This window comes from Heterodontus francisci, chromosome 26, assembly GCF_036365525.1.
Source record: "Heterodontus francisci isolate sHetFra1 chromosome 26, sHetFra1.hap1, whole genome shotgun sequence".
NCBI lineage: Eukaryota > Metazoa > Chordata > Chondrichthyes > Heterodontiformes > Heterodontidae > Heterodontus > Heterodontus francisci.
In genome coordinates, this window is record NC_090396.1 from 50,912,223 (window position 1) to 50,928,461 (window position 16,239).

At 39.7% G+C, this 16,239-nt stretch overlaps 1 protein-coding gene and 1 long non-coding RNA gene across 3 annotated transcripts in view; one reads left to right on the plus strand and one right to left on the minus strand.

Moving 5' to 3' along the window:
• The window catches only part of bahcc1b (BAH domain and coiled-coil containing 1b), a 476,710-nt gene that overhangs the window by 144,679 nt on the left and 315,792 nt on the right, over positions 1 to 16,239 (plus strand). The gene's annotated exons all lie outside the window — the stretch shown is intronic.
• On the minus strand, positions 1,220 to 5,424 carry LOC137384330 (uncharacterized). The gene is made up of 2 exons (XR_010977571.1): positions 4,667 to 5,424; positions 1,220 to 1,954 (listed from the first exon to the last, which is right to left on the minus strand). It is a non-coding gene; the product is annotated as an uncharacterized lncRNA (long non-coding RNA).

Consider the following 16,239-nt stretch of genomic DNA (forward strand, 5'->3'; position numbering starts at 1 on the left):
TTGGTACATTTCCTTGGCATTTATCTTTCTCGTGTCCTTTTTGATGGTTCTTTTATTGCTATGCTACATGTGCGACCAGTCCGAAATAACACTAACGAATCTCTGTGTGGAATCCACGGTAACTGGTTACATTGCCCAGTGTAAAACTAATCTAGGCAGTGTCAACACTGGAGTCGTTCAGCTTACGTTTTATAATAAGTACCTCAATCGTTTGTAAGCATTAAATATGCCAATGTCTTTAAACTAATTTTTAACATTAATTTGTATTGCTTTAATTTATTGAAAAGAATTTTCAAATTCAAACAATTCGCTGGAAAAGACTGCCGTTAGCTATAAAACATTTGTATAACGATTCTCAGCAGTGAATTGAAGGTAAATACTGTTAAGCGAGGTGAGGCGAGTTTTAAACAGGCGCCTAGGTCGGTCGTTCTGGTTTACAATTACAGGCTGGGACAGAATGGCTTTCACTGCTCATCATAAGTATCCGTAAGGCCGCCAATTGATTTCTGTTTAATTGTGATCAGAACAGGGTGAGGCTTTCGAAGTCCATGTGAGAGAGGCTCTGATTCCACACCCCCTCCCCCCACCGCTTCAAAACTTGTCACAAGTCAGCCCAGTGCAGCGCGGAAGGCTGCGGGAATGTGGAACGATATTGCTGCAATCCCGGTTCTGCCGCCAAGCCTTCACGAAATGTGCATCAAAACTCTCGGGCCCGAGTGCGGAGAGAAGTCAGGGTAAAAGACGAGCTTTCAGAGTAGAGTGATAAAAGCAGATCACTACAGTGCTTTGTGTAGGGAGGTGGAGGTGGAAATAAGCTGTTGCTCCATAATGGGAGTCAATTTTATTTTACGCTGCATGTTGAATACTAGTTGCCTCCTCAAAAAAACATTGCGGCACCGTACAGTTAAAGCAGCTTCTTCTGGCCTGTGACGTGCGGGAATCACCGTGTCATTTGAAAAGCATTCTCTCTTCAATGTCAATCTGATAGTCAGGATCGTAAATTGAAAATGTATTACATGAAACATCAGATTTCTTTTTTTAAAAATCTTGGGCATTAAAATATGTGCTCATTGTCTGATAATCATTGCAAAATAATTTAAACTGACGTTTTAACTTTATAGAGTCTATCAGCATTGCACTGCGCGCCTCCTAACCGAAGGACAAAAAAAAAACTCTATTTGTGGTTTTCAGAATTGGATAAAACGTCAACCGCTCATCATTCCTTTGAATTTTTATTTTATATAATAAACCATTTGTTCAACTGGTAAACAGAAATCCAACAAAACCTCTATCTTCAAAATAATTGTTAAAAAGTGGAATTTTGCCAGTAAATTCAGTTTCAATCCTCTTGATGGGACATGTAGAGTTGACATGCTAACATCTACTTTGATTCCTGCAAAAGTCCCGAATAACATCTCTATTTTTTTGCGAACTGTCCATGTTTTGTATAACGCGTGTATTCATATACACAGGGAAACAATTCCGCTTTGCCTTCTCTTGGCAGCACAGCCAGAACATTGGTTGAAAACGGAGAAATAGTCGGCGTTATTTTATTAAGGACATTGCCAGCGATTTGCATTATCTTTTACCCTTTTCAAAATGTGTTTCCACAACAGTTTTACCTTGCAAAAATAAAGATTAAAAGGGGGAACGGTTGATGATTTTTTTTCTCTCAGGCAAAACTGTGGATTAAAAGCAATGCCAAAACAAATTAAGTATACAGCGATCACAATGAAGACAAGGCTCCTGGACAATGTATATGTGTCCACATATTCTCAGGCAAGTTCCTATTATTTTAAACAGTGGGAACGCAGCCTTCTCAAATAAGAATGAGTAACCTCCGGAATTAACAGTGGTTTGTACGTGTTTCATGTATGTGTAGAAGTTCTCCATCTTTTAGGCAGTCTGATGTATCTTTCCTCGCAATTCATTTCTCTCTTCTACTCGGGCCTTTCTAAAGCAGAAAAGAATATGCTTAGAACAGAATGAATGAAGGAAGGAATCGGCACAAATCAAACAGGGTTTTTTTTTGTAGCTGGACATTTCCTGCAGTGTTTCAAGGCATGGATTGTGTCACATATACCTTGCGGATGATGGCCGAAAAATGCGCCCGCTGCGTAACCCGTGTGCATAAACTTCCAGACAAACCCATCCACCTACTTCTTGTACAAACCTGCAAAGAGTCAAAGGCTTTCTCTCAGATTGTGGTTTAAACACCACGTCCCAAACCTTTCACCAGCGGCCAAGTTCCTTCCATTAGCCCTGACATTCAGGAAATACAAAGAATAATGTTAACCCCATTTCCAAGCAACATTTGCCATTTATCTGCGGTTCTGCACCTATTCTTGAATTAGAATTCAGCACGTCTTAACAAAGCCAATGCAGGGCCCGGAGATTTGAATTTGTTTCTCAGTCAGAATTGCAGCAGATTGATATATTCTCCTTAACTTTAGTTAATGCCTTTTTACGTTGAGTGGTCTGCTCTGAAATATTCGTTATTACCACAAATTTAAATCCCTCTATATCTGCTGGGGTACACCTATTTAAGATAATAGGTAAAACAAAATAAACGCGGAGCAGAATATTAAGCCCCACAATGATAACCATTAATCGTTAGCAACGTCGCGAATCATCCTGCCAGCAAAAAGAGCCTCAGCACTGTGCTTCATCTCAGGAGGTAGTGTCACACGCGCTTCCTAATATGCCAGAAGTTCCATGAAAATAGACTTAAAATAGCGCTTGGTTTATATGAAAAGTTAATGGGCAGGTTTGTGTTGTCAGTGCTGCGCGCCCACTTAGCACTAGACTGTTTTTAAACAAGCATCTTCATTTTTTTTTTTAAAACTCAATAAACAGAATCGTAGTTTGATTTTAAATTACACCGTCAGTCATCATTTTATCTTGGTATCGAAAGCGTGTTATATAATCGACCTTAGTGGATTTTATTCCCAACTGTTTTAACAAAAAGGCAGAATCCCTCCCGGCCGTAACGTAAAAGCAGGGGTTTAAAATGCCTTAACGCAAATTTTGGTAAATCCGTAACAAAATAAGATTGTGTACAAGGGGCGTTTGAGAGCACAGTAGAATATTAATCAAGTATAACACCAATCAAAGATGCCTGGATTTATCTTTAAAAATTACAACTCACAACTTTTAAAAAAGCACTTAGAAAATATATTAAATTGTAAGCTCCCGCTGCATTTCCGCACTGTTACAGCCGATCAAACGGTTACCTACAATATTGGTAGTCTTAGGGCTTGCTGAAATTGAAAGTTCTAACAAGTGACCTACACTAGCGTTTCTGGATTGCAACCAATTGAGAAAAAGTTTAACAGTGATTGTTTGGCAGTAGGCTTTTCAACATCCTGAAGCTGACTAACCTCTGGCTCGATCAGTCTTGACAAGACTGTTTCATCCGCAGTCTGGTCCTAAAATAAAAATCCTGTAAACGTAAAAATCTAGGTGTGGCTTCGCGTTCAAAATCTTTAGCGCATTTTTTAACTAGGCGAATTTAAACCCCTTAAGAGCAAGTGACTGTAGCAGTAGATGATCCATATCCAACGCCGTATTTTGTACATAGTTATACTTGCCAATTGAGCTTTTTATTACTGTTTCCTTTGTGAATCCTAACTAAAATGTCAACTGATCGGAAACCTAACGAGACATTTCGCTGGAAACCTTCTCGGTACAGTGCGAAAATTAGAGAACTGAACAACTTCAAATACAATGAAAACGCTAGGCGGCAAATGTTTCCAATTATTTTACACCATTCGTCTTGCAGATATGATGAACAACTCGATAAGCCTCAAAATTATACAGCATAATATTAACTGAAATTTCATCACATTAAAAACCTGTATTTGTAACTTGCTTCGCACTAGCTGCTTGAGTTACATTTGTGTTGTTGCGAATTTAAATAAACGTGCAATGGTTGCAGCGACAACTCAAAAAAATCTCTAATTGCAGTCCCAACATGTGTGCTGCAGATCGGGTAGAAATGCAAAGTTGAAGCAAAACTATTTTCAAGAGATTTCAATTTAACAGCATTTAAAGGAGCAAAACATATCTGAGCACCTTATAAATTATCTGTGAACTACGGATGACCATATTAAGAAAAACATGTTTCCCAAATAAATTATATATATATATATATATATACACAATTACTTGAACAGTGCTTTCTTAAAAATGTTTATGTTAGACGTGTTTCAACACGTTTCTAATCAAATGCTTTGGATGGGGTAGGCGCAAAAAACCCTCTAAGTTAGTTCATATAGCGATGCTCTATTTTGCAGCTGTTTAACGAAGCTATAAAGGTAAAGGAAGCTATTCTGTTTGGTATGTTACTCCAAAGTTGCAAGTCTATGATCTGAAGACTGGACAAACTCCTTTCTCATATATCCCCAGTTTTAAAATTAATCTCCCTACCCCATTTTAATTAACTATGCTATTTTAACATAATATACTGCGTAAAAATAAATAAAGGATTTGATTAGATTATTAAAGCAAGTGTCTTTGGGCCTCCCAAGTCTATGCCATGTGCTCTTTTGTTCTTTATAGGAGCAGCTGAGACTGGGAGTACGTTTCGGCTTCCCCGATCAGCTCGAAAGGCCGGTATGAACAAAATGATTTGTGCGACGTGGAAAAGGACAATGTAGAGCATTACCTTCAGTTTTCTCACTTCTTTGCCGGATTTTAACCGCCCCGCATTTCAACACGAGTGGTTCCCTTTTTTAAAATTCAAAACATGTCTGCTTTCTTTCAATTATTCTTCATGTGCTCCCCACCTCCTTAAGACTCTGCAGAATTCTTGCTGAACCCCCGCTTTTCAATCGGTTCCAAACAGTCTGGGGATAAACTTCAACTTGTTTCCATCCGCGGTGTCCTCGATCTATTTTCACTTAGTTAAAAAAAGAAAATCATGTTATTCCTCCGTTCAATTCCAAACGCGATTCCTTTCATTCTCCTTTAAACTTTGTCCATAAGCAATCTCCCACCGTCTTTCTGTAGGTGTTAACATTTTTTGGAGGGGGTGCGGGTTGGATTGGGGGAGGGGGGCAGTTGTTCAGATGTAATCACCGCACTTCACTAGAATGCATTTTGCAGAGTTATGGCGAACACGTGGAGTTTTCATGTTGTGGTGAACTTGATGCCCCAGGACTTGAAAATACTTCAATCACTTTGAAAATTGCAGCCATCAGACACCACATATTGAGCGCGATTTCCTCGCACAAAGAAGCTGCAGCTTTTAAACCCAAATGCAGCATGGAGGGAGGGATTCAAATGCAAGGTGCGACTACACCGCATAGATTTGCCCATTCTCTGTGCCTTGCTGAAAATGTTACTATTTCAGAAAGCTCCGCTGCCACGGGGATTCCCCCTCCCCCTCTTGTGCTTTGCAGATTGCGCCCAGCCTCTGGCTGCTGTTTATTACCAGTTGGTGGAGGGAGGGAAGTGGGGGGAGGTGGAAGGAGGCTGTAACTCGAAGAACTTCTGAAGGGCGGAAAAGAGGTCAATGGAAGAGCCATTGAATGGGTCTGGTTGCTGCACTCCCAGCCTACTCCAGCAAACCCCCTCCCCGACCAATCAGCACCCTCTCGGCTGCTCTGTCATTCACTCTGAGGGACGGTTTCGCCCAATCGCGACAGAGCTCCTTCATTTCCATCAGATCGGATGCTCTTGGTTGGAACATCGTTCACCCCGTGACAGCAGTTCACGCATCCAATTGCAATCTGCGTTCTGCTTTTCCTCCAGTCGTTGTGCAGAAAGATGTTATTAACTCTTTGTTTCAGTTTCGAGTGAACGTGTGTTCTCCTGCTCACATATTTGGTTGGCACTTACAAAGCAGCTCAGACACGAACAGTACAGCATCGTTTTATTTGTCCTGTCTGCTAGACTGCAATCATTTTTTTTTACTGGTTTAAGGTTTTTTTAAAGAATGTAATAATCTGTCAAGAGGAAAATAGCGTCTAGTAATCAGCATTTTGCTGATTAAGCAGAGAATGTAAGTGTTAGTTTCGTTTACAAATCCAATAGTGACAAGCAATTATGATTAATGATATCCTTGTGACAATGTTCGGAGATTTGAGGCAATCATGGGGGGCGGGGGTGAGTCCAACAGTATGAGCCAGCTGAAAAAAAGCAAAGGCTGGAAATCTGAAATAAAATTTGTGAATACTGGAAATACACAGCAGGTCAGTCAGTATCTGTAAAGAGAAAAGACAGGTTACTGTATGTAGATCTGTTAAAGAATCAGCAGGTTCCTGATGGGGAATCATTGCCTGGTTTGTGACTGATTTTAATTCAGTTCATGCCAGACTTCATACCACCTTCAAGCTAAAATCCCAGTAGCATTATCATTACTGCTTTTTAACTGAAATGTATGTTACAAAATAAAATAATGGTAAAGTAATAATGCTGATACATAGCCTTTAAAGCCAAACACAATTTTCAAAAATGCTGAAGGGGAACCTCTGTATTTGTTTATAAATTGCTCTCTCACTCCACACCATCTGAATAGCCACTGCTCTTCTGATACTTTATCAATGCTCTCTCTGCTTAATAATAGGTTGTTATTTTTTTCAGTCACATGGGGGTAATTTTCAACTGAAAAGTAGATGACCAACAACTGAAAAATCAGGGCTGGGTGAGCACCTTGACTGGCCACAGACACCTATGGTTCAACTGATGCACTTTCCAGGCAAGTCTACAAACGGGCAAGTAGTACACTCGCCTGTTTCCAGTGGGAGGCTGCTTAACTGTGCAAATTAAGGTCCTACACTGGTTGTAGGATCCCATGTCCAATTTTCCCATGCAAAAGGGTGAAATATGCATCATGCATGTTCCACCTATATGTACCAGGAATTGAGCAGCCTAACCAGCAGACCTTAAAAGAACCATTGGTGCCCATTTAAGAAGTAGGCCAAAAAATCTTTAAGGCAGAATTTTTGTGAGGCCAGGAGGAGTAAGGATGTCTAATGCCATATTTCCATATGATTGGTTCCAGATTAACATTAATACAGTTCTAGGAGCAGATCAGCTTCCTGCCTTTTTGGAGAGAGAAGCATATGTGCTTGGAGGGGAACCTAAAGAAGGAAGAAGCAAAACATTAAAGAAAAGGAGGAAATATAACAGAACAGAAATCAAAAAAAGAGTTCCTCATCCCTGTAGCCAACATCAAAAGAGAAAAAAAATGCAAAAATGAAAAAAGCCATTGGAATTCTCTCTAAAAGAACGAGAGATTTGCATTTATGTAGCAGATTTCTTGAACACAGGGCACCACAAAGTGCTTTACAACCAATCAAGTACTTTGAAGTGTAGCCACTGTTGTAATGTAGGAAACTTTAGTACTTCAACTCACCCAGTTTAGCAGCCAACTGCACTTTGAATATGTTTCATGCTGCAGATTTTTCCAAGTGCTTATAGCATTAAAGAGTGAAGACATTTTTTATTAAAATGTTTTAAAAGTCCTTTTGCCAATTTCAATTCATGTATAACATTTCTAAACATTAAAAATGGTAAAATGGCAGCACAACTATTGGCACTCCAGTGTAATGTCCCATGGATTGGGAAGGGTTGGGCTCACATCTGGGATTTCCATACTGTGGAGTTGATCTTGACTTTGCGCGACAGTGTAAAAGTGATGATAGCTCAGTTAAGTGATGATAGTGATGTAGGAAATAAAAATTGTGAGAGATATAAAACTGGCTGCTGATTCGTTTCAGCCATTTAACACTATTGCCCAAAGTCAAGATCTACCCCTGTGAGTTAGAAAGTAGAAAGAACTTTTATTTAAAGAGCACGTTTCACAATTTCAAGATGTCCCTAAGTGCTTTACAGTGCTTTTGAAGTGTAGTAACTGCTGTAATGTAGGAAACATGGAAACCAATTTGTGCACAGCAATGGCCCACAAACAACATTGAGATAGATCGATGATCAAATAATCTATTAGACATGTTAGTTGAGGGATCAGTGTTGGCCAGGACACTGGGAGAACTACCCTGTTCTTCCTTGAATAGTACCAATTGTGCTGTGGTTATATGCCCACTCAGAACCAGCCACGTGAACACATTTCACGTAGAACCCTTATAGCCAGTAGTTAGAGCAACGTTTCATCAATTAAGCTTGAGCTGGTTGTGAATATAAATTCCAGAGGTGAATGGCCACTGTTTAATCCACTGTGCCACCCAATCAGTCCAGCATAGAAGATTTGGTTTAAAGATACATGTATGTCGTAATACTAGCTTTGTGTTTCCTCTCATGGGTTGACAGGGGAGTAAAATTTGAATATGGATGGTTCAACAACAGCACTTAGCTAATTATTAAGGAATGGATCCAATTAATTTTAGTCAGGCAGCAATTCCAGCCTTGTAATATGTTGGACTTACCTGGATTTTTGTCTGTCCTGGCTTTAATTTAACATAGGGGTCAATTCAATGAGAGTGAATTGTTATTGTCATTGCATAATAATGGTAATGAAAAGAGCTAATCCTCTGTACTGATGTATCAACAAGGAGGACTGACAAACAGATTTTCAAGCACTGTTTTATGTGCTTTCAACTCAATTTGCTTTATTCTAAAGGCATATTCGCTGAACAGTTACATGTGCAACATGTCCATGGAGGCGATAATTGTATTTCCACAACTGGTAGCAACAACCTCCCATTATGCAGTCTGACCTATGGCATTGCTATGGATGGATTGCTTTGGGCCCTTTTTCAAACTTATATTTATCATTTGCTTTTAAGGAATGAAATTAACTCAAAAAGAAAAGAAAATATGATGACTGAACCAATAGTTATGGTATCTGTTATGCACTGACATCAAATGTTAAATTCAGAGTCATTTTTCCTACCATCAATATTTTAGCAATGTTCCTTATTTATATAAAATGTTATAAGGAATGCATATACACACAATGGGATAGTGCCATTCATGCAATTAAATGGTAACTGCTTTATTTGGGCTCATTCTTTCTTCCAGTCAGAAGACCCAAAGAACAATCCCTTTGAAATTGAAGTTCATAGTGTTGACATTGGGCCAAGAGCTCAGATCTGCCAGGGCAGACAAGGGACTGATTCTTGGAAGGAAAAGGAAAACAATCAGCCGCACAAACAAAGAAGTCATCTCTTGAAGTGATGTTCAGGTCCAATTCAGTGTGCACAATGAATCAGCCAGTCTCGTAATAACACTGCAATATCAATGTGACTTCACAGTATCCAAGCCAACTAAAACTGCACTGATCCAATCCTTACTTGGATTGTTTTATCCATATTGTAACCTGATAAATGTAACTGTTATCAGCAGTATTATGGTGCTGCCTGGATGATTGGCATTTAAATGTGGTCAAAGTAATAAACCAATTTGTTGAAAGGAATTCCTTGATTGTTTTGAGGAAACCAAATTATTTTCCTAAGCTAGAGCAGTTTTTCCAAATTAGCAACTATTCATGATCACTGCTGTTCAAATCTCATGCATGATAAATAGCAAAATTTTTCCTGTGATTGGTCTGAAGTTGATTGTGTACAATTCCATATCCTATGAAGGAACTGAGACATCAAATTTATAAGATTGGGCTTAAGCAGTTTGCCACAGAAGTTACAAGTGTTAGATGTATTCCTAACACATTTATTTGCCAGTATTTCAGTGCTTGATGTAATTGCATTTATAATTGATGCAACAGAACAGTGAAAACGTCTGAGCCATGATGATATTTAATATTTTCTTGAAGTTCAGAGAATTTTATCAAAACACTTCCTTAAAAAGCTGATTGCAAGTTGCTTTCTCAATGGTGAGATTTTTGTCATGTCCGTTACCAGCATATATATTTAGGAGAATTACAGGGAATCACAGAGCATTCCTTAAATCTCAAAGTTTCCTCAAAGCATTTATTATAGTAGCATATGCATACAGGTCTTGTTTATGTAGCTCAATGGGGTTCAAATAAAGTCTGAAAACAGGGAGTCACTGTTTAAAATTGAGGAGATTTTGGATGTTAACAAATTGAAAGTATTACTGGAATCTTCTGCCTTTCTAAACAGGCTGAAATTTAGAAATACAAAAATTATTTCCAGAACAGGAACTAACCCCTCACAGGATAAGGGTAAATGCAAAACCTTTTGAAATAGGTAAAGTTTATGGTCCAAGCCCTGAACTTAGAATTTTTGGATAGGAGCTCAATTTGGTTTGCAGGTTTCCCTAAAAGGGGGCAAGCAAGATAGTGATTTTATTTAGTCGAGAAAGTACATGATATGTATGTTTCAGATTTACTGTACTTCAGTGAGAGAAAAAAAGCCTCCCCTAAATTAAGTGATATGAGTTGTCAAAAAATAGTAATAAAAGAAAAGGTGACACTGTAATGTTCCAAAAGCAACCAATTGGAGTATGTATTCTTTTTTTGTATTGATATATATTTCTTGTCTGGTATAATAAAACAGGGTAAAATAATTGCACACTGTTTCGTAGTTTTAAAAGGTTTATTCAACCTAAGTAAAAAATAATATACTTTTGTTTATTTTCCTATAATACATTAATCTTTACAATAATAAAATTCTGAGTTTATGAAATTAACTGCTTCTTGCATTATTAAAAAAAAACAGGCACGGAGTATATTGAAAGACAGCCCAGGTAATAGTTTTTTTATATTCCACAAGGGACCAAGTCAACCTCACAGGCAGAAATCTAGTCATATTGTATGGTTTCCTATTCAGTGTTCTTATATGTATATATAATGGTGAGAAGGAGAGAATAATAAATCACAGTAAACTATCTAATGATACTATTTTAATTGTGGAAAGGGGTTTTTATTTTCACATTTTTGGGATCACACAAGAAATTTAAGGACTTCCAACTCTAAGGAACAGAGATAAAGAGAGTGGCAGCTGTTTGCAGCACCAAACAAAATGATTGATCCAGTACAGCAAAAGCAAATGGGCCAAATGGCCTTGCCATGTTCCTTGTCTGAATTTGCTTTACTTTATTTAAACTATGCATATATTTTCTGTGATATATCTACTGATTCTAAGCTTTTACTTCTAATGCAGCACATTTCAAAAAGTTTATTATTACTTTTTCCTCACTTCCCAATTCTTTTCCGCACCTTGTAAATTTTTGTCTGCTATTTTTAGACACATTTTCCCTGTATATAAATATATACTGGTGAGACGTCTATGGTGCTGTAATTCTTTTCCCCTAATTCCTCTTTGACTGAAGGCAGAACCTGGGGTGTTGGTTTGGACACCATCAGCTCTTTGGTATTTTAAATGACAACAACAACAGCAACAACTTGTATTTATATAGCACCTTAACATAGCAAAATGTTCGAAGCGTTATCAAACAAAATTTGACACCAAGGCACATAAGACGATATTAGACAGATGCAAAGAGGTTTGGGGAAGGAATTCCAGAAGTTACGGCCTTGGCAACTAAAAGCCTGACTGCCAATAGTGGAACAATTAAAATCAGGGATGCTCAAGAGGCCAGAATGGGAAGAGCACAAATATCTCGGAGGGTTGTAACTCTGGATTACGGAGATAGGGAGGGGCGAGGCCTTGGAGGGATTTGAAAACATGGACAAAAATGTTTAAATCAAGGCATTGCTTAGCAGGGAGTCAATGTAACTTAGCGAGCCCAGGGGCAATGGGTGATTGGGATTTGGTACGAGTTAGGGCATGGGCAGAGTTTTGGATGACATCAAGTTTATGGAGTAGTAAGTGGAAGTCTGGCCAGGAGCGTGTGAGCCTAAACAGTGAGTTTCATAAGCTATTCAATGTTTAACTGCGCATTACATCTAACGATCAGTTTTAGCTTTGTGGCAGGATGCTTGTCCATGAGTCAGAAAATTATGGGCTCAAGCCAACGTTTTCTCTAAACCGCCTGGCAACCCGAAAGCTCCTGCACAGGTTGCGCACAAGTTGATCCCTTTAAATTACCGTGCATGTGCAGCTATGCCAAAATGTTGAAAGAGCCTGCACGCTTAAACGAATCTGCCGCACATGAGAAAAAGAATTTAAGGGTATGTTGGTTCAAGCACCACTTCAGAATCATAAGCACATAATCTAGGTGCCACTCAAGTGCAGTACTGAGAGTGTGCTGCAGTGTTAGAGATGCTGGGCTGGATTTTACGTTGGCGGACAGGAGCAGGCCACCGACATAAAAGTCTGCGGCGAATCTGCTTCCACCTCGCCTGGGGATCCGTCCCACATTTTACGGCTCCCCAGGCTTTCATTGTGCCGAGGCGGGGCTTCCACCCGCTTGAGGGAGGAAGTCCTGCCTCATTGAGCTGCCGGCCAATCAGCGGGCGACAGTTCTTAGTCCCAGCAGCACCACTGGGAGCGGTGGCCACAGCTAGGACTGCAGCCCAGCTGACCGAACAGGATGCTTGGGAGCCAGGATCCAACGTGAATTTTGGTTGCCTCGCCAGGGGTAATCGGTTGGGCCCCGGTGAGGCAAGGCTGGTTGTTTGGGAGGACAGGGGTGGAGGGCATCTTGATTCCTGGGTGTGGTTGGGGAAGCAGGGGCGGCCCTCAATCGGGCACCCTGTGCCCAATTGTCAGGGCCCACCCCCGGGGCACTGAGAGGCAAAATCGCGTGGAGTCGGGCGAAGGCCCTTAAATGGCCGTTAATTGGCAACTCAAGGGCCTTGATTGGCCTGGGGTGGGCGGCCCGTTTTTCGCCCCCCTCCCGCCCTAAGTAAAGTTGGGCGGAGGCGGGAGTGGGTTGGGAAAGCCTCCTGGAGCCTCCTGCTCCATTTTACGCCAGCCCGCCCCCCCCCCCACCCCCACCCCCCCACCATTTGGCTCGTTGGGGTGGCATAAAACTCCAGCCCCTGCCTTTGAATGAGATGTTAAGTTGAGGCCTAACCTAACCTGTAGTTGTAATACACCTCATCGTGTTATTTGAAGAAGAGCAGGGGGGTTCTCTCACTGCCTGGCTTGCATTTATTCCTCAACCAACCTGAAACAAATGATCTGGTCATTTATTTCATTGTTGTTCATGGGACCTTGCTGCATGGAAATTTGTCCATTTGTTTACCTACATTACAACAGTGACTACACTTCAAAAGTAAAGTGCTTTGGAACATCCTAAGGACGTGAAAGGTCCCATGCAAAATGCAAGTCCATTCTATTGAATGATGGGGGAAATCACAGCCAAGGCAAATCTTGTCCAGAACCAGCATTTGCACACACACCCACCTCCATCTGGGGTCAATGGAAAGTAGTCAGCAGTACAAACTCGATGACATTTCCCTTGCCTATTCTGGGGACCCTGAGACCAATTATACCAACTCATTATTACTCTTCTTAAAATAGAGTCAGTTGCCAGCATTCGCCAGAGCTGGCGGGCAGCCATAAAGACAGGGCTAAATTGTGGCGAGTCGAAGAGACTTAGTAGTTGGCAGGAAAAAAGACAGAGGCGCAAGGGGAGAGCCAACTGTGCAACAGCCCCAACAAACAAATTTCTCTGCAGCACCTGTGGAAGAGCCTGTTACTCCAGAATTGGCCTTTATAGCCACTCCAGGCGCTGCTTCACAAACCACTGACCACCTCCAGGCGCGTATCCATTGTCTCTCGAGATAAGGAGGCCCAAAAGAGAAAGAGAAGAAAATAGACTAACTCAGCATTAGGTTTGGGGCCTTCCTGGTTTATACTGATCAACGCTACCCTCCGCAATGTATTTAATTAGTGAGCCATCTTGATCTCAACATTATTAAGGTTAAGTGTTCATTGATCCGCCTAAATAAGATCTCATCTACAAAAAAAGTCAAATGATCTATCTGCAGAATAAGTTGCATGATGTTTCCAGCTCCACACAATTGTTTGTCTGATATGAAACATTGGTTCTTGCAACATAAAAGGCCATATAAATCTGAGGTAGGTGCATTATTTGTTGATTTCTTTAGCCTAATTGGAATATGAACAAAATTATATCTAACTACTTAAGAGCAATCTATATTTATAATTTTTTCACAAGAATACAAAAAATCTGCTTTGCTTTGCCCATGTTTATTATTTCAATACTTACAAAATTAAGCATTTATTCTTTTAAGAGTGACTTTTGGATTCTTTCAAAAATGCTGAAAATTACAGAAGGCTTCTTAGCTGTTTCATTGAATAAATGGCTTACCTTGAATCATTGTTTTACGATTATTTTGGCATGGAACCCTGTTATGGTTGCTTGTCTGCTTGCAAAACTGAATGTGACAGAAACGAAAATACACAGGATCATGAAACTGAATTACAGATCTGTACAAACCCCTTTAATGGGGGAAGATTTTCAACTCATGGCCACCCATTTCTCCAGTGTAAAATCAGTGTTAGACCTCTGGACGCCCTATTGGCTCAAATATGAAGCAGGGGTTAGGATCCTTAAATATGCAAGGTGAGGTATTACACCAGCTACAGATGTGTGGTATGCACGCTGCACGTACATTACCTTGTTGTATTAAGCATTTAGCAGTTTGACCAGCAATATTTAAAAGGATGCTGGAAACCACTCAATAAAAAAGGCCCAGGAAATTTTCCATTTTATTTTTGTGGCCCCAGAGAAGCAGGAGGAGTTTGCCTTCAGACCCCACAAAAAAAGTCAGGTTGTCAGCTGGTTCAGTGTAGTAACTAGCTGATTTCCCATCCTCTCTGACTGGCAAGCTGCAGCAGGTTGTTGGTAGCATTTAAATGAGGCCTAAGACCGAATTTAGCTCAGGTGCCAGGTGGCACAGCACAGTTACTCCTCCAACTTTGGATGCAAGTCCAATTTCTTCCTCTAATATTTTTTAATTTACACTAATCTTGAAATAAAAAGTAGAATTTTGGTTTTGCAATGTACACAAGATCTTGTGAATGAGCTGACAAATAGGTTTGCATCTATTTTCTAGCAAAATAACATCTTGAAATTTTAGTACGTTGAATTCTAATTTTGTTAAGATATCCTTTCTGTTTCATTTCTTAACCACAGGAAAAAAGCAAGTAAAATGCATACAAGCATTCACACACACACACAACATAGCCTGTGTCTTGGCAAATCATGTTTTTAAAAACATTTATTGCTACCTATCACCTGATTTTAAAAAAGCGAATTAAAATTGCACTACTGAAAATATGTCTATTACAACTTCTTGGGATCCATATTCTTTATATTATATTCATTTTTATCCCTGTTCGTGGTTGGTAGTTATTTACCACTACTGGTAGTCTGTGTATGTGGGTGTTAAGTGAAGTTTCAGGTTGGATAATCGTCCACTATGATCAAATAGTGTGCCATCACTCAAGCCAAGGGTATATACATGAATAATGGCAACTGTAAGGCTAACAGAGCGGGAGGAGCCTTGAGAATGAAATCTGAGCAACTGTACCTATGGAAGAGAGCACAGGAGAGAAAACTAGCCAGGAAAACAATCTCTATGCATGTTATTGTATTTGTTCATCTTTAGATATTGTTATGCCAAAAAGTTCCAAATGAAAGTATTTTTCAGAAGAAAGCGCACAAGAGAGAATTGATGCAATTTTTGAATTTGTCAGGTTAGAAATCATTAATACTTTTGAGGACAATCTGGAAAAAATATAATTGAACCAACAGAATTAGTACGTAAAATGATATATACAACTAATTGATACTCATATGTGGAAAATATTGTGGTGTATACTTGCTAATGTCAGAATATATACTAAAATAAAGCTACCATATTATACCTACAGTGTCAATTTCAAATTTCAAACTAAGTAGTCACTACGATTGGATAGCAGATGCTTTTGAATAAAATAAGTGCACGCAATGTACAATTTCCACAGTAATATATTTGGGAATGGGTTATGAAGCTACCTAAAAGCATTGGATTTGAGAAGTAAATGACTAGGGAAGGGTACTAAATTGAAAAGAAGAAACAAGCTCAAGAAAATGGGATCAAGAGGGGCTGCAGGAGCAGAGGGACCTGGGGATAAATGTGCACAAATCATTGAAGGTGCAGAGCAGGTTGAGAAAGTGATTAAAAAGACATACGGGATCCTGGGCTTCATAAATTGAGGCATAGAGTACAAAAGCAAGGAGGTTATGGTGAACCTTTATAAAACACTGGTTCGGCCTCAACTGGAGTATTGCATCCAATTCTGGACACCAAACTTCAGGAAGGATATGAAGGCATCAGAGAGGGTGCAGAAAAGATTTAAATGAATGGTTCCAGGTGTGAGGGACTCCAGATGTGAGGATAGATTGGAGAAACTGGTGCTGTTCTCCTTAGAGAAGAGA